General features: G+C 43.1%; 1 long non-coding RNA gene, 1 other non-coding gene and 1 pseudogene across 2 annotated transcripts; 1 reads left to right on the top strand and 2 right to left on the bottom strand.

Moving 5' to 3' along the window:
• Positions 1–1,880: 1,880 nt before the first annotated feature.
• Positions 1,881–2,704, bottom strand: LOC100457898 (protein phosphatase 1 regulatory subunit 14B-like; annotated as a pseudogene).
• An 802-nt stretch (positions 2,705–3,506) lies between these two features.
• On the top strand, positions 3,507–3,613 carry LOC112132545 (U6 spliceosomal RNA). The gene has a single exon (XR_002914293.1). It is a non-coding gene; the product is annotated as a U6 spliceosomal RNA (small nuclear RNA).
• Positions 3,614–5,035: 1,422 nt separating this feature from the next.
• On the bottom strand, positions 5,036–21,258 carry LOC134759618 (uncharacterized). The gene is made up of 4 exons (XR_010136084.1): positions 21,120–21,258; positions 16,077–16,142; positions 9,088–9,212; positions 5,036–5,617 (listed from the first exon to the last, which is right to left on the bottom strand). It is a non-coding gene; the product is annotated as an uncharacterized LOC134759618 (long non-coding RNA).
• Positions 21,259–21,537: the final 279 nt, after the last annotated feature.

Below are 21,537 nucleotides of genomic sequence, written 5' to 3'. Positions count from 1 at the left end.
GTGAGTCCTTGTCATTTATTGCTTCCTAGTACTATAAAAACTGAAAATAGCATATTATTCCTTGACCAGCTGACATGAGTTTGTGATTCATTTGACCAGAAATGTGCCCTCTAACCACAGCACTTCAATTTATGGTCATAGTTTGTTTGACAATAAATTTAAAAACATAATTAGAGAGCACTTAGGAAATTGGTCTACTTACCTTGATTAGAGTTTCTAAGGTGGTTATTTATTGTGGGCCAAAACTCTACTTAAGTTTTGTAACTTTACAAAAGTTATGCAGATAAGTCAAAAGATCTAACTAAGTAGTTAAAAGGCCACAAAGTCTCTTCATATTGCTTCAGCTCTTAACAGAAGGACCTGCCTAGGGTCCTTCTCATCATGTGTGAGAATTCTCGTATGTGTGAGAATCAGGAGGCAGCAGGTACACGAAAGGGAAAATGCTGTGAGCAATGAGCCTGTGGCACAAAGATGAAAATAACCACATTGGCAACAGATAATGGACAGCGAGGAGGGATGACTGTTCCTCAGCTCTGCCCCTTTGCCTGTGCACAGAAACAGTAGTCCAGCAGCCATTCAAAGAGAACACGAGAGAAACAGATCTTCCTATTTTGAAGCCAGGAGTTTGAGACCAGGGCAACATGGCAAGACCCCATCTCTAAAAAGAAAGAAAGATCATGACTATAAAAGGAAAACTTGCATCAAGGAAGGTTGGCATATAATGTTGGTAAGAATGGTCTGGGATACACTAAAGAGGAGAGCAACAGAACTTGGCAAAAAAAAAAAAAAAAAACTATGAGTGGAATTATTGACTTAGTACCTAGTAGTACTGTACCTACTAGTAGCACCTTTAATACTTAGCAGTTATATTAAAACTGGTTTTAAATCCCAACACTCTTGTTTGATTTTTGGCTTTTAAAAAAAAGAAATCAAAAGGATTGGGTGAGGCCAGGATAACTGCTGTTGTGAGAAAAGCGGGAAATTTTGAGGTTTGGCACTTATAGGTTCTTATTTAAGAATCCCATAAAAAATCCTGAGTAGATTGGCTGGGCGGGGTGGCTCACGCCTGTAATCCCAGCACTCTCGGAGGCTGAGGCGGGCAGATCACCTGAGGTCAGGAGTTCGAGACATGCCTGGCCAACATGGTGAAACCCCGTCTCTACTAAAAATACAAAAATTACCTGGGCTTGGTGGCGGCTGCCTGTAATCACAGCTACTCGGGAGGCTGAGGCAGGAGAATTGCTTGAACCCGGGAGGCAGAGATTGTGGTGAGCCGAGATCAGGCCACTGCACTCCAGCCTGGGCAGCAAGAGTGAAACTCGGTCTCAAAAACAAAAACAAAAACAAAAACAAAAAGAACAGTCAGGCTGGTATGTGGCTCACAGCTGCAGTCCCAGCACTTTGAGACTTTGGGAGGCTGAGATGGGAGAATTGCTTTAGCCCAGGGATGTCAACGCTGCAGTGAGTTGCGCCATTGTACTCCAGCTGGAGCGACAGAATGAGATCCTATCTCAAAATAAATAAATAAATAAAGATTTTAAAATATGGAAAAGTACAGTCAGAGGACTAAGATTTATGTTCATATATGTCCATTGCAACATTATTTATAATATCAGAAAACTAAAAACAATAAAAATATATAACCATTCATATGGCTAAATATCTTCACTTGATGAAGGGTATGGTGTTTAAGAACGTGTAATAAACCTTAACAAAAAAACCCTAAAAAGCAAGATACTATTAAATTGTATGTACAGAATGATCTCAACTGTGTTTTAAAATAAAGAAAAAAAGATTAAAAAATATAAAAATATAAAAATTGTATCTACTTGGGGAAGACTATGTTTTTTCAGGAGAATGTATTATATATAGAAAGAATGTTGTTTTTTTTTTTTTTTTTTTTTAAAGTCCCATCAGTTTAATCACAATAAAAAACCCCAAAAGTGGAAAACTGAGGGGGCAGGGGAAGAGACCCCTGGGCCAAGGGCACGAGGAGCCCTGCTCATGGCACCAGGCTTGGCCGCAGGGTCCCCCGGTATTGCTGTTGCTACGAGGTCGGGGGGCAGCGATTGTCCTGTGGGAGCCACCGTTCTTCTGGGTAGGGGACCCTCACTTCTTCTGGGGTGTGCTCAGCTTCTGCATGCCCCCGGATCTTGTCCAGCAGGCCAGAGATGAAGGCCTCTGTGGGTTTGTAACAGTCAACCAGCAGCTCCTTGACCTTGGCAGCCCGGGCATCGTCACTCTCCATGTCCAGGAGCTCATCCACGTCAATCTCCAGTTCTGGGATCTCTTCCTGGCAGTCTAGATGCGCGTCAGCTGCTCCAGGATCCACTCCTCTAGGTTGAGGCGCTTCGGTAGCTCCTTGCGGTCATACTTGACGGTGACCTTCACTTGGCGCCTCACTGGGCCCTCATCGGCCGCGCCGCCCGGGCCCTCTTCTGCGGCTCCGGGGGGGCTCTGAAAGTAGACGCGTGGTCCTGGGCCGCCACTGCCCGGCCTGGGGGCCGGGGCAGCCAACGCCGCGCCCCTCGCGCTGCAGCTGTCTGCCATGGCGGCCGCCGGGGCCACGTGCGCGCGTCGGGCCCCTCCCTGCGCCGCAGCCTCCAGGATGCCCGCCGGCTGGCTCGGGTTAGCTCGCCGGCTCAGCTCCGCGCGGCTCCGCGGCTAGGGCGGCGGCGGGGGAGCCCGGGGGCAGCGGCAGCATGCGGAGCCTCCGGGCCTGGCCTGGCCGCGCCCCGTCCCCTCCCCGCCGATCCGCCCGCCCTTTGTCCTCCGCGGCCGCTGGAAAGAATGTTAAGGTTCACTAGGACTAGATAGAAGAACTTGATCGTAAAATAAATACAAGTGAGGAAAGGAATTAGATGAAATAGTATGAAGTAAATAGAATTTAAGAATTCAAGGCTGGGTGCGGTGGCTCACCCCTGTAATCCCAGCACTTTGGTAGGCTGAGGCGGGTGGATCATTTGAGGTCAGGAGTTCGAGACCAGGCTGACCAACATGGAGAAACACTGTCTCTACTAAAAATAAAAATAAAAATTAGCCAGGCGTGGTGGCGCATGCCTGTAGTCCCAGCTACTCGAGCGCCTGAGGCAGGAGAATCACTTGAGCCCAGGAGGTGGAGGTTGCAGTGAGTGGAGATCACACCACTGCACTCCAGCCTGGGCAACAGAGCAAGACTCAGTCTCAAAAAACGGAATTCAGGGAAATTGGATTATCTATGTCTTTAATTTCTGACAAGTCAACTATGTTCACACAACCTGTATTTTTCATACAATGGAGGCCTGAAATGCAAACCAATGACTTCATTTGTTGCCGATCCACAGCAACAGTGATGGACTCCAACGCTGGAGAAAAAACTGGCTGCACTGCGTTTATTAAGAGATGATAAAGAATATATTAATCCTGACTATTACTATACCCTGGACAATTCAAGGGATTTTTCCAGAGTAATATTCACAGATCAGATGCAATTTTCATTTGACATACACTGCAGAATATAACTTTTGGTGCTAGTTTCAGCAGCACATATACTAAAATTGGAATGATGCAGAGAAGATTAGCATGTCCCCTGCATAAGGATGACATGCAAATTCATGAAACGTTTCATATTTTAAAAATACCTATCAGGTACTACACTTAGTACCTGGGTAATGAAATATTCTGTACACCAAATTCTCGTGACATGAGTTTACCTATATAACAAAACCGCATAATGAGCCCCTGAACCTAAAACAAAAGTTAAAAAAGAGGAAAAAAAAGAATATAATCTTTGGTTAAAAAGTGACTTCTACCTTGATTTTAAGAAAATTTTTATCATTTAGTTTGATTCCATTCAGGGATCATAAATAAATAGTCTAATTTTTTTAAAAAAATTGAGATAGAATTTACATAGCAGCATTCACCCTTTTAAAGTATAAATTTGTTTTGTTGTTGTTGTTTGTTTGTTTGTTGTTTGTTTGTTTGAGGCAGAATCTTGCTCTGTTACCCAGGCTGGAGTGCAGTGGCATGATCTTGGCTCACTGCAACCTCCATCTCCCCAGTTCAAGTGATTCTCCTGCTTCAGCCTCCCTAGTAGCTGGGATTACAGGTGCCTGCAACCATGCCTGGCTAATTTTTGTATTTTTAGTAGAGACAGTGTTTCACCATGTTGGCAAGGCTGGTCTTGAACTCCTGACCTCAAGTGATCTGCCCGCCTCGTTCTCCCAAAGTGCTGGGATTACAGGCGTGAGCCACCACGCTTGGCCTGGAACCTCCCTTTCCAGTTTGAATTCCCTCATGTCTCCTACTCACACCTCTCTACTTCCAGCATTACCTCCTCCTTCTCCTCCAGTCTAAATCCCACGCATTTTACAAATCCCACTTCAAATCACGAGTTTTTGATAAAGCCTTCCCAGGCTATCCGACCCCTAGACACAGCTTCCCAAATCTCATTGCATATAGTAGCTGCACCTTTTGTTTGGCAAATATTCTGCCTTTCTGGCATATATTTATGGCACATTGTAGGTGGTTGCATGTATGTTAAGTGAATGAATGAATCTCTACACCAGATTATAAGCAAATTGAAAGTTGTGGCTTATGCTACGTTCTAATCCAGGGCTGTAGAGTGGTTGAGGAGAGATATATGGCAATGATGAAAATATTTGAAAAGCTTAGGAGCCCCAGGGAGGGAGGAGCATTTCCCAGAGTCCTCTCTGTTTCCTTAGTTTAGAGCAACACCAATTTACCTTCTGGCTATGATCAAACTGTTTTTGTCCACCAAAATTCATATATTGAAAACCTAATCCTCAAGGTGATGGATGGTATTAGCAGGTGGGCCCATTGGGAAGTGATTAGGTCATGAGAGGGGAGCCCTCATGAATGGAATTAGCGCCCTCATGAAAGAGGCCCCAGAGGGCTGCCTCTCCCCTTCTACCACGTGAGGACACGGAGAGAAGGTGTTGCTCACCAACCAGAAGGCAGGCTCTCCGTAGACACCACATCTGCTGGCATCTTGATCAAAGACTTCCCAGCCTCCAGAACCATGAAGAAACACATCGTTGTTTGTTTGTTTATTTTATTTATTTTTTTTGAGACAGAGTTTCACTCTTGTTTGCCAGGCTGGAGTGCAATGGCACGATCTCGGCTCACCGCAACCTCCACCTTCCAGGTTCAAGTGATTCTCCTGCCTCAGCCTCCCCAGTAGCTGGGATTATAGGCATGCGCCTCCATGCCTGGCTAATTTTTGTATTTTTAGTAAAGACAGGTTTCACCATGTTGGCCAGGCTGGTCTCAAACTCCTGACCTTGAGGCCTGGCGCAGTGGCTCACACCTGTAATCCCAGCACTTTGGGAGGCCGGGCAGGCAGATCACCCAGTCAATGTTATAGCAGCCCAAACAGACTGAGACACTCCTGCAAAAGCATGCCAAGAGCAAAGGGCCTTTTCTTCTTTTAGGGTCAGGATCAGGGATGGCCTTTAGTAACCATTTTGCCTTGGACCTTTCCTGTCCAACTTCTCATGCTCTCTTGATTTGACACCCAGATGTATGGCCAGCAGACTCCTACAGGGCCACTAACAGCTCCTCTGCAAAGTGCTCTGGTAGCACAAAGGTGTCAGTCCTTCCTCTCAGCCACCACTGCCTACGGAGAGAGGGACAGAAGTAACAAGTGAGAAGACCCCTCATACCTTCTCTCACTCTACCTCATGATGATATTCTTCAAAATCTGTGGGCTCCTTTAGTTTGAGCATCACTAGTATATTATAATATGGTATGTTATAATACAGCATAATATAGTATAGTGTAGTGTAGTGTAGTATAGTATAGTATATTCACCAATCTATTTTTTGTTCTTTTTTTTTTTTTTTTTTTTTGAGAAGGAGTCTCGCTCTGTTGCCAGGCGTAATCCTGGCTCACTGCAGCCTCTACCTCCTGGGTTCAAGTGATTCTCCTGCCTCAGCCTCCTGAGTAGCTGAGATTACAGGCATGCGCCACCACGCCCAGCTAATTTTTGTATGTTTAGTAGAGACAGGGTTTCACCATATTGGCCAGGATGGTCTCAATCTCTTGACCTTGTGATCCACCCACCTTGGCCTCCTAAAGTGCTGGGATTACAGGTGTGAGCCACCACGCCGGCCTTTTTTTCTTCATTTTTTTTAGGTTTTTGGAGGGGTCCAGCTTCTGTTACTCTCTCGTCCCATAAGCTGGATACCACTATTTTATGTGTAATTCTATTTTTATTTATTTATTTATTTTGAGATGGCATCTTGCTCTGTCGCTCGGCTGGAGTGCAGTGGTGCGATCTCGGCTCACTGCAAACTCCGCCTCCCAGGTTCAAGCGATTCTCCTGCCTCAGCCTCCCAAGTAGCTGGGACTTCAGGTGCCTGCCACCACACCAGGCTAATTTTTGTATTTTTAATAGAGTCAGGGTTTCACCATGTTGACCGGGCTGGTCTGGAATTCCTGACCTCGTGATCCGCTTGTCTCAGCCTCCCAGAGTGCTGGGATTACAGGCATGAGCCACCATGCCTGGCCTTGTGATTCGATTTTTCTAGCTAATGATAATCACTTTCTGAAAATAAGTGCTTTTGGTTTTATCTTAATATTTTGAAAAAATATCTTTACCAGAACTTTTCCCTCATCAGTGAATAGCGTTCATTGGACAGTTCTTCCTGGTCAAGGAAAAGGGAAAGGAAACTTCTGGATTACTTTTGGCCTTACGATTCTAACTACACATCCGTGAACACATCACAAAATGCTATTTGTTGTCTCACATATTTGACAGATGAGTTGAAATGCTTTTTTGTAATTCAGCAAACATTTAACATGGGAACACTGTGCTAGGCTTTTGTGAAATCTATAGCTGAATGAGAAAGTCTTGGCCTTTCTCTGTGTTTGGATGGTAAGACACAAACACAGATAACTTCACAAGAACTATTTCAGGCATCCCTTCTGACTCACCACTGGCAATAGATTGGGCCTTAGACCAAGAAAAACGAAACCCAAGATTAAAAAAAAAAAAGTCCTTTCAATTTACTGGGCAACCAACCAAAACTACAGACTTTTCAGGTTTTAGATAACATTACAAAGAATCTTTCTTGATAATACATTTGCTCTTGTAGCAACGTAAAACGTTTTCTGTAATTATAGTTAAAGTGCCGGTTATGTGACTGTTTTACCGTTGGGGATAGATATGGATTTTTACTTGTGTTTAATTGCGGAAAGTGAATACATAACTCCTCTCCTCCCCAGCCCCTGCCTACCTTCAGGGGGGCGAGGGGGAATCAGGAAGGAACTAAAATACAAGGCTTTTCCTCCCATTTTACATTCAAACTTGTCTCACAGGAAATGAACAAAATAGTGATTCTCAAATGTAACATTGTACTTCTCTGTGCTGTGGTACAAAAAGAGCTTTACAGGAATTTTTTTAAGGACAAATGTGGAACTTGGATTTTCTTTTCTTCTCTTTTCTTTTCTTTCTTTCTTTCTTTTTTTTTTTTTTGAGACAGAGTCTTACTCTGTCCCTGAGGCTGGAGTGTTGTGGAGCGATCTCGGCTCACTGCAACCTCCGACTCCAGGGTTCATGCAATTCTCCTGTCTCAGCCTTCCAAGTAGCTGGGATTACAGGTGCCTGCCACCACACCTGGCTAATTTTTGTATTTTTAGTAGAGATAGGGTTTCGCCATATTGGCCAGGCTGGTCTTGAACTCCTGACCTCAAGTGATCCACCCACCTCGGCCTCCCAAAGTGTTGGGATTACAGGTGCGAGCCACCTCAGGCGGCCAAGAACTTGAATTTTCATTTCCTGAAGAATAAATGCCAAACTCCTTTACATTCAAGATCTGCAAAATCTCATCCCAAATCATTTCCAGCTTTATCTATATATCCACCCTTACTCCATGTACCCAGCAATATCCTGTGAAGCATGTGGAATATTTTTATTTCCATATCTGGATTCCATCCCCTCCTTTAAAATACCCTTTTTCTTTTCTTTCCTCACAATCCTACTGCTAAAATCCTCATCTTTCAAGGCACATATTCAAAGAGGAGGCATCCATAAAGCATCCCACTCACCATTCTCCAAACTAGTATTTCTCCTTTCCTGAATTTTAATAATTTTCTATAATTAAGAGTTATTGTGGCTGGAGCAGTAGCTCATACCTGTAATCCAGCACTTTGGGAGGCTGAGGTGGGCACATCACATGAGATCAGGAGTTTGAGACCAGCCTGGCCAACATGGTGAAACACTGTCTCTACTAAAAATACAAAAATTAGCCAGGCATGGTGATGTGCACCTGTAGTCCCAGCTACTCGGGAGGCTGAGGCAGGAGAACTGCTTAAGCCCAGAAGGCAGAGGTTGCATTGACCTGAGGTCGGCCACTGTTATCCAGTCTGGGCAACAGAGCGAGACTCCATCTCAAAAAAAAAAAAAAAAAAAAAGAAAAAAAAAAAAGAAAAAAAGTTATTGCTTTTGTAATCAGAAATAAAAACTAAATGGTTTGCCTTTGCTTTATTGGTAAATTAAAGAAAGGAATAAAAACTAAAATGTATAAAATAGCTTGTCAAATAAAAAACGAACATAACCTTTTTTTTTTTTTTGAGGCTGATTCGATCTTTGCTCACTGCAACCTCCGCCTCCCAGGGTCAAGTGATTCTCCTACTTCAGCCTCCCTAGTAGCTGGGGTTATAGGCACGTGCCACCACGCCCAGCTAATTTTTGTATTTTCAGTAGAGACAGGTTTCGTCATATTGGCCAGGCTGGTCTTGAACTCCTGACCTCAGGTGATCCACCAGCCTCGGCCTCCCAAAGTGCTGGGATTACAGGTGTGAGCCACTGCACCCAGCCAAAACTTTTGCACCTTGAATATAAGCCGAAGGACACAATTGATATCTGCCTAAGAGGTGCGTCAGCCTCATTCTTTGATCAGTTTCTCCCCCCTCCCACCTTCAGCCCCTACCCTCATTCCAAACATGTAGCAATAAAAAGCTTATAAAAAGGGGAAATAAAAATGATGTAGTTGGTTCAGAATGCAAAAACATACATATCTCCATGGCACAGAAACAAACAAAAATTACACAGTGAAGAGAGCTGAATTGCAGCTGTATACCTACTTGCCTTCTGTTCTTATGTCCAGGGCTTTGGCTCCCACAGGGTAGTGAAGAGTAACAGTAGACAACATCACGCAGAGAGCTTTGAGGATGAGGACTAGCAACGGGGCTCCCTCTTGTGATGAAGCCTGACAAAAAGTTGGATACCCCATGGCTTAAAGCTATGGAAGCAGAAGTTGGGAAAGGAATTCAAGGACAGAGCCTGATGTAATGAAGGAATCAAAAGAAAAAAATACATTTTAATGGAAGATTTTTTAAAAGACAAATTAATGCATGTCATAGTCCTATAAATTTTTCTCAAATTGACATGTGGGTTTAATTTTTTGGTATTCCTGGCTTATTTTGATATTGTAAATATTGTGACAATTGTGATATTGTAAATATTGTGATATTTACACAGTATTTACAATATCAAAGTAAGGCAGGAATACCAAGAAAAAATGCTGTGTTTCTGCTTCTGAACTGAGGTCCCAGGCTGCCATGTGGAGAAGATAAAGGCAACACTGTCAGGTAGGAAAAAGTGAGCATGGAGGGAACAGGAAACAGAAAATAAGAGACTACAGCTCCTTCTGCTCAGAATAGCCTCCTGCAAAGTAAAATTCAAAACCACATTAAAATGTTTTACATAAGAAAGAATATGAATTCCACCTCCCCAGTTAAGAGTATGAATTCACTCTAGATAAAATTAGGCCTGGCATGGTGGCTCTTCTCTGTAATCTCAGCATTTTGAGAGGTCAAGGGTTTGAGACCAGCCTCGGCAACGCGGCATGACCTTGACCTTAACCTAAAAATAAAAAAATTAGCCATGCGTAGTGGCTCACTTCTGCAGTTCCAGCTACTCAGGAGGCTGAGGCGGGAGGATGGCTTGAGCCCGGGAGATTGGGGCTGCAGTGAGCCATGATCGTGCCATCGCACTCCAGCCTGGGCTGCAAAGCAAGACTGTCTCAAATAAATAAATAAATAAAATAATAATAATAATAATTTTGTGGAACTGCTTGATAAGGAATTGAAAATAAATGTGCTTATGATACTTAAAGAGATAAAGATATTTCCTCCATTAAAAAAGAACAAGAAAATAGGAAGCAAAAAAAAAAAATCAACAAGAAATAGGTAGATCTGAAAGAGAAACAAGTAGAAATGTAAAAATAGGCATTAAAATTAAAAAATCAATTGAAAAAATGAACTCTAGGCTGGATAGCTTTGAAAAGGGGATTACTGAATTGGAGGGAAGGACTTCACACAATCATGGTCAAAGATGAGAATAACATGAGAGAAACATGAAGGAGGATTGAGGTTAGATTGTGAGGATTCCGGAAGAAAATGAAGGGAAAGTTAATTTTTACAAAAGCGTGTTACATACCAAAAGGATAAAGAAGTCAAATCATTACAGGACAATTTTAAAACATCAAGAACAACAAGAAAATCTTAAGGGCCATCAGAGATAAAAGACAGATTAGGAGCAAAGGAATGACAATTAGGAATGGCAATTAGGCAACCCTCTTCTCAACTGAGAGATTAAATGCCACAAAGAAGCCAGTGAAGTAGTGTCTTCAAGGTGCTGAGGGAAAACAGTATCTGCACTGCTGAACTACTGCAATGCGGGTGCAAAATAAAACAGTTTTTCATTCTTTTCCACAAAAATATATTTAACAAGTTTGTTATGTGAAATCAAACAATATTTTTGGCATTTTGTCAATAATTCAAACTCTTACCAATAATTCAAACTCACTGATACCTAACTAGGAGTGCTTTGTATTTTGGAAGATTCCCTAAACTAAAAATATATTCAAGGCCGGGCATGGTGGTTCACGCCTGTAATCCCAGCACTTTGGGAGGCCGAGGCGGGCAGATCACAAGGTCAGGAGTTCAAGACCAGCCTGGCCAATATGGTGAAACCCTGACTGTACTAAAAATACAAAAATTAGCTGGGTGTGGTGGCGGGCGCCTGTAGTCCCAGCTACTCTGGAGGCTGAGGCAGGAGAATCGCTTGAACCTCGGAGGTGGAGGTTACAATGAGCTGAGATCGTGCCACTGCCCTCCAGCCTGGGTGACAGAACGAGGCTCCGTCTCAAAAAAAAAAAAAAAATATATATATATATATATATTTACAACATATGTAAATATAACTGAAGAACTACTTCAAATAATATTGAAATTCACAGAATTCTAAAGATTTATAACCTAGAAGTATCATAAATTTGTCTGCAGTTGGCTGGGCACAGTGGCTCACGCCTGTAATCCCAGCACTCTGGGAGGCCGAGGTGGGTGGATCACGAGGTCAGGAGTTCAAGACCAGCCTGGCCAATATGGTGAAACCCCATCTCTACTAAAAATACAAAAATTAGCCGGGTATGGTGGCGGGCGCCTGTAATCCCAGCTAATTGGGAGGCTGAGGCAGAGAATTGCTTGAACCCGGGAGGCAGAGGTTGCAGTGAGCCGAGATCACACCACTGCACTCCAGCCTGGGTGACAGAGTGAGACTCCATCTCAAAAAAAAAAAAAAAAAAGGGTCTGCAGTCAAACATACTGTGCTAATTATGAAAAAATGCCTTAACAACTATTAAACCAAAAGGAGAATAAAATTGAGGGGAAATATGGTTTTAAAGTCCTATGACAAACAGAAGATTAGTAATTGCGGTTTTTCCCATTAAAAGTAATGGCAAAAACCACAATTACTTTTGCACCAACCTAATAAAAAGTAATAATATAGGCCGAGCGCGGTGGCTCACGCTTGTAATCCCAGCACTTTCGGAGGCCGAGGCAGGCGGATCATGAAGTCAGGAGATCCAGACCATCCTGGCTAACACGGTGAAACCCCATTTCTACTAAAAATACAAAAAAAATTAGCTGGGCATGGTGGCGGGCGCCTGTAGTCCCAGCTACTCAGGAGGCTGAGGCAAGAGAACGGCGTGAACCCGGGAGGCGGAGCTTGCAGTGAGTGAGATTGCGCCACTGCACTCCAGCCTGGGCGACACAGCGAGACTCCGTCTCAAAAAAAAAAAAAAAAAAAAAAGTAATAATATAAAATCGATTTAACGACCAAAATTTCTTATTGAATCCCTGATTGTCATTTTTGGCAGCTTAACCCCATCTGTCGGAAGCTAGTGTGCTATGCTGTCAGAAATTCTCCACTCTCTCATCAGAGCCATGCCAAATGCAGTAAGAACCCTGGGGGAAAGTTAGGAAATTGATGTTAGCAACTTTGAGTGCTGCACACACCTTCCCCATAGAGGCTGAATCCTTATGCTTATATGTATCCCTGAAAGATTTAAAGGCCTGTCACCCTTTCACACCAAAAAATACCTTCTCAACATGCTGTAAAAGGGTTCCTTACTTTGGCGGGGAGACACAACCACATACATCATATACAGAAATTTATCACAATAAGGTTCCAAATCCTATTTTATATTTTAAACTACACTATGGTAATATTTAAACCATTCCATTCCAGGCAATATTCCACACTAGAACAGTAAATATCTTAAAAAAAAAAAACTGGTCAGGCACGGTGGCTCATGCCTGTAATCCCAGCACTTTGGGAGGTCAAGGCGGGTGGATCACAATGTCAGGAGTTCGAGACCAGCCTGGCCAACATGGTGAAACCCCATCTCTACTAAAAATACAAAAATTAGCCGGGCATGGTGGCGTGCACCTGTAATCTCAGCTACTCAGGAGGCTGAGGCAGAAGAATCACTTGAACCCGGGAGGCGGAGGTTGCAGTGAGCCGAGATTGCAACACTGCACTCCAGCCTGGGTGACAGAGTGAGACTCCATCTCGGGAAAAAGAAAAAAAAAATACTGCATATAGTCTCTGTTTCTGTTTCTGTCTCTCTTTCTCTCTCTGCAGGCTGGGGCTGACAGTCACTGAGGATGGCAGCACTGGTGTGAACAAAGAGGCTGCTTAAAGTCAGTGCCTATTCTGATGGGTCAGTGCCCTGTTCTGGCTGGTGAATGCCTGTCTCTCCACCGCTCCCCCACACCACAATCCTCCCATCCTCTTTCAACCTCTCCCCGCCCCTGCAGGAAGAGAGCATGCTGATTGGTCAGCTCAGTTTGATTCCAGGGTCCTGGCTGTTACATATTTTGAATAATACCTTGTACTGTAGCAGGTCTTCTTGAAAGTCGCAAGAAGAAAAGTGGCTCAGATACATTTGTACACAGAAAACAGATTTTAGCACACAAATTGACAAATTATGTCAGAAAATTTATTTAACAATTGTGAAAAAAAATTATGGGGTGAGGGTACTTAAAAGAATGTTAAACCTCCAGAGAACACTATTATGATGGGGTGGGAGGTAAAGTTATACAACAAATTATTCACGCATACTTTAATATGTCACAATGTGTTTAAGAAAAGATAAAAACAGTAAAAACTTTCGATTTTGTTAGAAAAAAGTATTTTATGGCTGGGCACGGTGGCTCAGGCCTGTAATCCCAGCATTTTGGAAGGCCAAGGCGAGTGGATCACCTAAGGTCAGGAGTTCGAGAGCAGCCTGGCTAACATGGTGAAACCCTGTCTCTGCTAAAATATAAAAATTAGCCGAGGGTGATGGTGTGCCCCTGTAATCCCAGCTACTCCAGAGGTTGAGGCATGATAATTGCTTGAACCCAGGAGGCTGAGGTTGCAGTGGGCCGAGATCATGCCACTGCACTCCAGCCTGGGTGACAGAGTGAGACCCTGTCTCCAAAAAAAAAAGAGAGAAAGAAAGAAAGAAAAAAGTATTTATTAAATAATATACATGTAAAAAAATTTAAGGTCTATTGTAAAAGAATTGAATTGTATAGCCTCCAATAAGAAAAAGAAAGAAAATGTAGGAAAATTTATCAAACCAATCAGTTAGTCCAGGCAAACGAGATAGGTTGTGTTAAGGCAATGATGGAGAAGAAAAAAGGAAAGCAAAAGATAATAAACAGAAAACTTCTACTGAAAGAGCTTTTAAAAATACCCATGCTCTTTGGAACACTTGTGCAGTTCGTGGGAATGTAAAATGATGCAGCTGCTATGGAAAACAGAATGGAGGTTCCTCAAAAAATTAAAAATATACTTACCATATGATCCAGCAATTCCACTTCTAGCTACATATCCAAAAGAATTGAAAGCAGGATTTCAAAGAGATATAGTATTTGCACATCCGTGTTCACAGCGGCGTTATTCACAATAGCTAAGATGTGGAAACAACCTAAATGCCCATAGATAGATGAATGGATAAAGAAAATGTGTTATGTACATACCATGAAATATTATTCAGCCTTAAAAAGGAAAGATATATAGTATTTGCACACCCGTGTTCACAGCGGCATTATTCACAATAGCCAAGATGTGGAAACAACCTAAATGCCCATCGATAGATGAACTGATAAAGAAAATGTGTCATGGGGCGGCGTGGTGGCTCAGGCCTGTAATCCCAGCCAAGGCGGGTGGATCACGAGGTCAGGAGATGGAGACCATCCTGGCTAACACGGTGAAACTCCGTCTCTACTAAAAATACAAAAAAATAGCCGGGCATGGTGGCGAGCGCCTGTAGTCCCAGCTAATCAGGAGGCTGAGGCAGGAGAATGGCAAGAACCCGGAAGGCGGAGCTTGCAGTAAGTGGAGATCGCGCCACTGCACTCCAGCCTGGGCGACACAGCGAGACTCCATCTCAAAAAAAAAGAAAAAAGAAAATGTGTTATGTACATACCATGAAATATTATTCAGCCTTAAAAAGGAAGGAAATGCTGACACATGCTACAACATAGATGAGCCTTGAGGACATTATGCTATGTGACATAAGCCACAAAAGACAAATACTGTATGATTCCACTTACATGAGGCATCTAAAGTAGTCAAATTCATAGAAACAATAAGTAGAATGGTGGTTGCCAGAAGCTGATGAGAAGGGGAAGTGGGGAGTTGTTTAATGGGTGTAGATGGCGGGGCACGGTGGCTCATGCCTGTAATCTCAGCATTTTGGGAGGCTGAGGCTGGTAGATCACGAGGTCAGGTGTTTGAGACCAGCCTGGCCAATATGGTGAAACCCCATCTCTACTAAAAATACAAAAATTAGCTGGGCATGGTGGTGAGCGCCTTAGTCTCAGCTACTTGGGAGGCTGAGGCAGGAGAATCACTTGAACCCGGGAGGCGGAGGTTGCAGTGAGCCAAGATCATGCCACTGCACTCCAGCCTGGGCAACAGAGCAAGACTCTGTCTCAAAAAAAAAAAAAAAAAAAAAAGGAACTTACCTAAGGCTGGTTGCACGGTTGCAGTGGTTCATGCCTGTAATCCCAACACTTTGAGAGGCCAAGGCGGGCGGATCACCTGAGGTCGGGAGTTTGAGACCAGCCTGACCAACTTGGAGAAACCCCATGTCTACTAAAAATACAAATTAGCTGGGCATGGTGCCGCATGCCTATAGTCCAGCTACTCGGGAGGCTGAGGCAGGAGATTTGCTTGAACCTGGGAGGCGGAGGTTGCAGTGAGCCAGAGGTTGCCGTGAGCTGAGATCACACCACAGCCTGGGGAGAGAGGGAGACTCTGTCTCAAAATAAAAAAAAATGAAAAATAATAATAAAAAAAGAAGCTTATCTAAAATAAAATCATGAATTTGAAACAAAATTTTAAAAGAAGGGTGAGAGAGAGAGTTTGGAAAGATAAATATAAAGCAAATAGAAGGCCAGGCACGGTGGCTCACTCCTGTAATCCCAGCACTTTGGGAGGCCATGTGGGCAGATCACCTGAGGCCAAGAGTTCGAGACCAACCTGGCCAACATGGTGAAAACACTTCTCTACTAAAAATACAAATATTAGCAAGGGGTGATGGTGCACATCTGTAATCCCAGCTACTCGGGAGGCTGAGGCAGAAGAATCGCTTGAACCTGGGAGGCAGAGGTTGCAGTGGGCTGAGATAGTGCCATTGCACTCCAGCCTGGGCAACACAGTGAGACCCCATCTCAAAAAAAAAAAAAAATCCTACAGGCCCAGGCTTTGAGGGAAGCTCAGCTTCTTCACTCACTGTATGTGACAGCTGGGGCCTCACTTCTCAACTTGCAATGGACAAAGCACAGTGGAGCTTCTTAACCTGGATGGGAGAAGGGAGAAGCGAGATGGATTTGCAGATGCATCCATGTGGAGACAGCTATCTTTAAACTTATGTTGTGCCATTATAAATGAGAACAACTACAGCCTTCCCTGGGTTAGAATGGGGAAGTTGAATAATTTCAATAATTTAAAACAAAGCAGTAAGTCAAAGTCAAAGACTCCTAAAAGGATTTTAATTACTGCAAGAGTATAGAGTCCCTTCAAACAGGCTCCCTTTCTGAAAACACAGCAATCCTAGATCTGGGGAATAAATGTAATACTGATGGAAACCACAAATGATGACTGAGAATGAAAAAAAGAGCTATGTAATTTAAATAAGCATTTTCTTTTAAAATTATCTATTTTTTTTAAAAGAAAGAAAAAATATTTCAAACACATTCATAGATATTTCTCTCAAGGTTCTCCCCGAAGAAAGACACCATCTCCCAGACAAGAAGAAATTATATTTTGCAAGGTTTTGAATGAGAACACGCCTCCAAATCAAACGTGTGTTGTCTTAATGATTAAAATAGTCTCTTGTTTTACAAAGGCAGGTTTGATCCTTCGATCAAATAAAGCATGTTTTGATGATTAAAATGTTTGTAAACACAGCAACAGTCAGAAAGAACACTTTCATTTGTTGAATCCATTTTTCCTCTATCTCTTCTTTCCTTTCTTCCTTGAGTTGCCCATAAGGGCCAGGCAGGTGGTGCAAAAATAGCGGAAAGTGTTAGTTGCAAGAGTAGGGATGCCGGGGGGGTGATGAACTGGAGAGCGCGGGCTCCATCTGCAACGAGAAGCCACTGGTCAGCAAGAGCCAATGGGTGCCTTGCAGGAATGCTGGCCCAGTGCTAAGGGATTATCCCATTACTCAAATAAGCCAGAATTCTTCATATTCATATGAAACCTCTCAGGTTCCAAATGGTTGCAATCCATTTAAACATTTGTTTAAACCAGGCAAGCCAACAGTGAGTGACCAGATTGCAGTCTTTGACTTAACCTGTTTAAGCTCAACTTTCTCATCTAGATCAAGGGGCTACAATACAGAAAATACTTTTTAAAAAATAATAAAAGCTGAATTCGCTGAGTCCTTACTTTGTGCTAGACAGTGTTTGAAATACTTCATAAATATTAATTCATGGCAGGATGCAGTGGCTCACGCCTGTAATCCCAGCACTTTGAGAGGCTGAGATCGAGACCATCCTGGCTAATACGGTGAAACCTCGTCTCTACTAAAAATACAAAAAATTAGCCGGGCGTGGTGGTGGGTGCCTGTAGTCCCAGCTACTCGGGAGGCTGAGGCAGGAGAATGGCGTGAACCTGGGAGGCGGAGCTTGCAGTGAGTGTCTCTCTGCCTGGGTATTTCTGTATCTTTTTTAAAGCTTTCCAGATAATTTTTTATATACACACAGACACACATACATAAAGGCTGGGCTCAGTGGCTCAGGCCTGTAATCCTAGCACTCTGGGAGGCCGAGGTGGGCCTCCCACCTTGAACTCAGGAGTTTGAGACCAGCCTGGGCAACATGGTGAGACATTGTCTCTATAAAAAATACACACACACACAAACACACACACACACACACACACCAATTAGCTGGGCATGGTGGTGCGTCCCAGCTACTCGGGAGGCTGGGCAACAGAGTGAGACCCTGTTTCAAAAAAAAAAAAAAAATCTAGTTTTGCCCAAAGTGAGAATCTTCACAGCAAGCAACACCCTTTCCCTCCCGCTCTTCACACCCAAAACTTATCCCCTATGTCCTTCGTTTTATTGAAATAAATAATTCCTGGCAGCAGTGCTAGGCAGGCCTAAGCTAGGCTCTGTTTGGGGAATCAAGGACGAATCAGACATAGAATTGCCCTGCAGTAGTTCACTGTTGTCAGGAGAAAAAGACAAGAAATAACAGTAGCAAGAGAGAGAAAGGGGAAAGTGTCATAAGGAACACAGCTAAAGTGCTCCAGAAATTTAGAGGAGAGAGATTACTTCCAGCTGCACCCTTAATCACATACTGCCTCACATCTCTTGTATTATTGTCTTGTCTGGTTATTAATTCCTGTATTGTTAAACAATAGCAAACCAGTCACACCGAATAATTCATGGTGTTGCTTCTTCCTCCACATCCAGATCATCAGCTCCTCCAAGTCAGGATTGGAGACTCTGATAGGCACATTTCAGAGGCTAATATCTATAGGCCCCCTCTTTTTTTTTTTTTTTTTTTTTTTTTTGAGATGGAGTCTCGCTCTGTCAGCCAGGCTAGAATGCAGTGGTGCGATCTCGGCTCACTGCAACCTCTACCTCCTGGGTTCAAGCAATTCTCCTGGCTCAGTCTCCTGAGTAGCTGGGATTATAGGCATGCACCATCTTGCCTGGCTAATTTTTGTATTTTTAGTAGAGATGAGGTTTCACCACATTGGCCAGGCTGGTCTTGAACTCCTGAACTCAAGTGATCCACCTTCCTCAGCCTCCCACAGTGCTGGGATTATAGGTGTGAGCCACAGCGCCCAGCCTATCTATAGCCTTAAGAATACCTGCTTCAGCAGAAGAGACCACCAATAAAATGTTATGGGAATAAAGCCTGTAACAATTTAGTCCTTTATTAGCTTACTAATATTTCTTCAATGCATTCAACAAAATAGGAAATTCAAAGTGATAAATAGAAGACTGCTTTTTGGCTGGCTGCGGTGGCTCACACCTGTAATCCTAGCACTTTGGGAGGCCGAAGCGAGCGGATCACCTGAGGTCGGGAGGTCGAGAGAAAGCCTGACCAACATGGAGAAACCCTGTCTCTACTAAAAATGCAAAATTAGCCAGGTGTGGTGGCGCATGCCTGTAATCCCAGCTACTGGGGAGGCTGAGACAGGAGAATTGCGTGAACCTGGGAGGCAGAGGTTGCAGTGAGCTGAGATCGTGCCATTGCACTCCAGCCTTGGCAACGAGAGCAAAACTCCATCTCAAAAAAAAAAAAAAGAAGACTGTTTTTCCCTATAGTCACCTTTTTTTCTCTTCTAGTGGGAGAAAATGTCTTCTTATTGGTGTTTCCTGGTTCCAGTGATGGGTATCTCAGTTGGGTTTGTTCTCTCCTCCTGGCTACACAGAAATGTCAAATAAAGGTGAGAAATGTCAAATAAAGGTGACTAACTGTAATTGTAAATACACCTTGGGTGTTTAGACTGTTTTTATATAGTAATCTCAGACTCTTCTGAGAGCTCTTTTGTGTGTGCACCACCAGAGTATTGCCTTTTGGCATCATTTCCAAGTCTTTCTGAAAAACATGCTATGTTTCCTTTTTTTGTTTCTGATTTTTAAATGACAGATGGTTAGGAAATGTCTTCTTTACTCTTATAATTATTTTCCCCAGTTTTTCTCCATTAAACAGCAATTACTCTCATGCATAATCTTCCTAAGTAGTTATTTTCTAGCTCCTGAAGAGCATAATCACCATGAATGCATTCATCTTATGCACGTCATGGTTTTTCCTCAGCGTGGAACTTCTACTGAATATAATTTGTACCACAGTAACTAACATGGACACTTAAACATGTTTGGTAGTTAACTTTTTATAAGCAAACCAAATTTTTAGATGAAACATTCATCTATTTTACAAAGGGTCGTTTTCCTGGAATCTATCCAAAAGTACCTTCAAAGGGAAATTAGAAATATGACTACCATATTTTAAATATTTTCCAAGGGAGTGGTGGAGTGAGAAAAATCTTTTTCCTCTGGCTTAAATTATCTCACATTTATACCATGCTAAGCAGTTTACAAAACATGCAAATTATCTGCTTTGTGGAGAAGTAAAACCCTTTGTAAATTTATTTCTTCATGCTAGCAATATCAAAAACAATTTAACTTACATTATGCCCAACAAATCTTATTCTTATTAATTAATTAATTTATTTATTTATTTGAGACGGAGTTTTGCTCTGTTGCCCAGGTTGGGGTGCAGTGGCGTGATCTCGGCTCACTGCAACCTCTGCCTCCTGGGTTCAAGTGATTCTCCTCCCTCAGCCTCCCGAGTAGCTGGGATTACAGGCATTGTCACCATGCCTGGCTAATTTTCCTATTTTTAATAGAGACGGGGTTTCACCATGTTGGCCAGGCTGGTCTCAAACTCCTAACCTCAGGTGATCCAACTACCTCGGCCTCCCAAAGTGCTGGAATTACAGGTGTGAGCCACAGCGCCTGACCCCCCCAAAAACTTGAGATTTAACAGTTAAACATATAAATCAAGTCATAACAAAGTAGTGAAAACAGAAACAAGCAGTTATGATATCTTCAGAAGAATTATAACTTATCTAAAAGCTTGGAAACAGTAAATGAAATATCAAAAGACAAAAACAAGAGATTTGATAATTTGTGAATTGTAATACTAAAGGTGATTTTGGCAGGCCATATTATTTTACCAGAAGCCACTCATGATGAATTTAGAAGAAATTTTATTCTTGGCATTTGGCATTCAGTGATGTCTACATTTTACAAATAATCTCAAAAGCCAATGATACACAGAATTTTTTGCTTTTGTTGTTGAGTCAAAGTTTGAATTCTGTGGAAGGCATAGTATCCCTGAGTCTCTCAATAAAAAGTAGTCCGGGTGCAGTGGCTCACACCTGCAATCCCAGCACATTGGGAGGCTGAGATGGATAGATCACCTGAGGTCAGGAGTTCAAGACCAGCCTGGCCAACATGGTTAAACCCCACCTTTACTAAAAATACAAAAATTAGCTGGGCATGGTGGTGCACATCTGTAATCTCAGATACTTGGGAGGCTGAGGTAGGAGAATCGCTTGAACCTGGGAGGTGGAGGTTGCAGTGAGCCAAGATCACGCCACTGTACTCCACCCTGGGTGACATAGTGAGACTCCGTCTCAAAAAAAAGTATCCTATCTGACCGCGCATCTTAGTCTGTTTCTGCTGCTATAACAAAATACCACAGACTGAGCAATTTATTTTTAAAAACCCCAGAAATCTATTTCTTACAGTTCCGAAGGCTGGGAAGTCCAAGATGAAGGCACCAGCAGGTTTGTTGCCTGGTGAGGGCCCAGTGTTTGCTTTCATGAACATTGCATCCTCAGGAGGGAGGAACACTGTGACCTCACATGGCAGAGGACAGAAGGGGAAAAGGGCTGATCACAGTTGGTTAAGATTCTTTGTAAGTCAGTCAAGCCTAATGCCACTCACAAGGGCTCCACTCTCATAACTTAATCACCTCTGGAAAGCCCCACTTCTTTTTTTTTTTTTTTTTTTTTTTGAGACAGAGTTTCACTCTTGTCGCCCAGGCTGGAGTGCAGTGGCACCATCTCGGCTCACTGCAACCTCTGCCTCCCAGGTTCAAGCAATTCTCCTGCCTCAGCCTCCCAAGTAGCCAGGACTACAGGTGCATGACACCATGCCCAGG

The sequence above is a fragment of the Pongo abelii genome, chromosome 11 (genome assembly GCF_028885655.2).
Source record: "Pongo abelii isolate AG06213 chromosome 11, NHGRI_mPonAbe1-v2.0_pri, whole genome shotgun sequence".
Lineage (NCBI taxonomy): Eukaryota > Metazoa > Chordata > Mammalia > Primates > Hominidae > Pongo > Pongo abelii.
The sequence above is the reverse complement of the archived record's forward strand: the minus strand, read 5'-3'. Positions and strand labels throughout refer to the sequence as shown.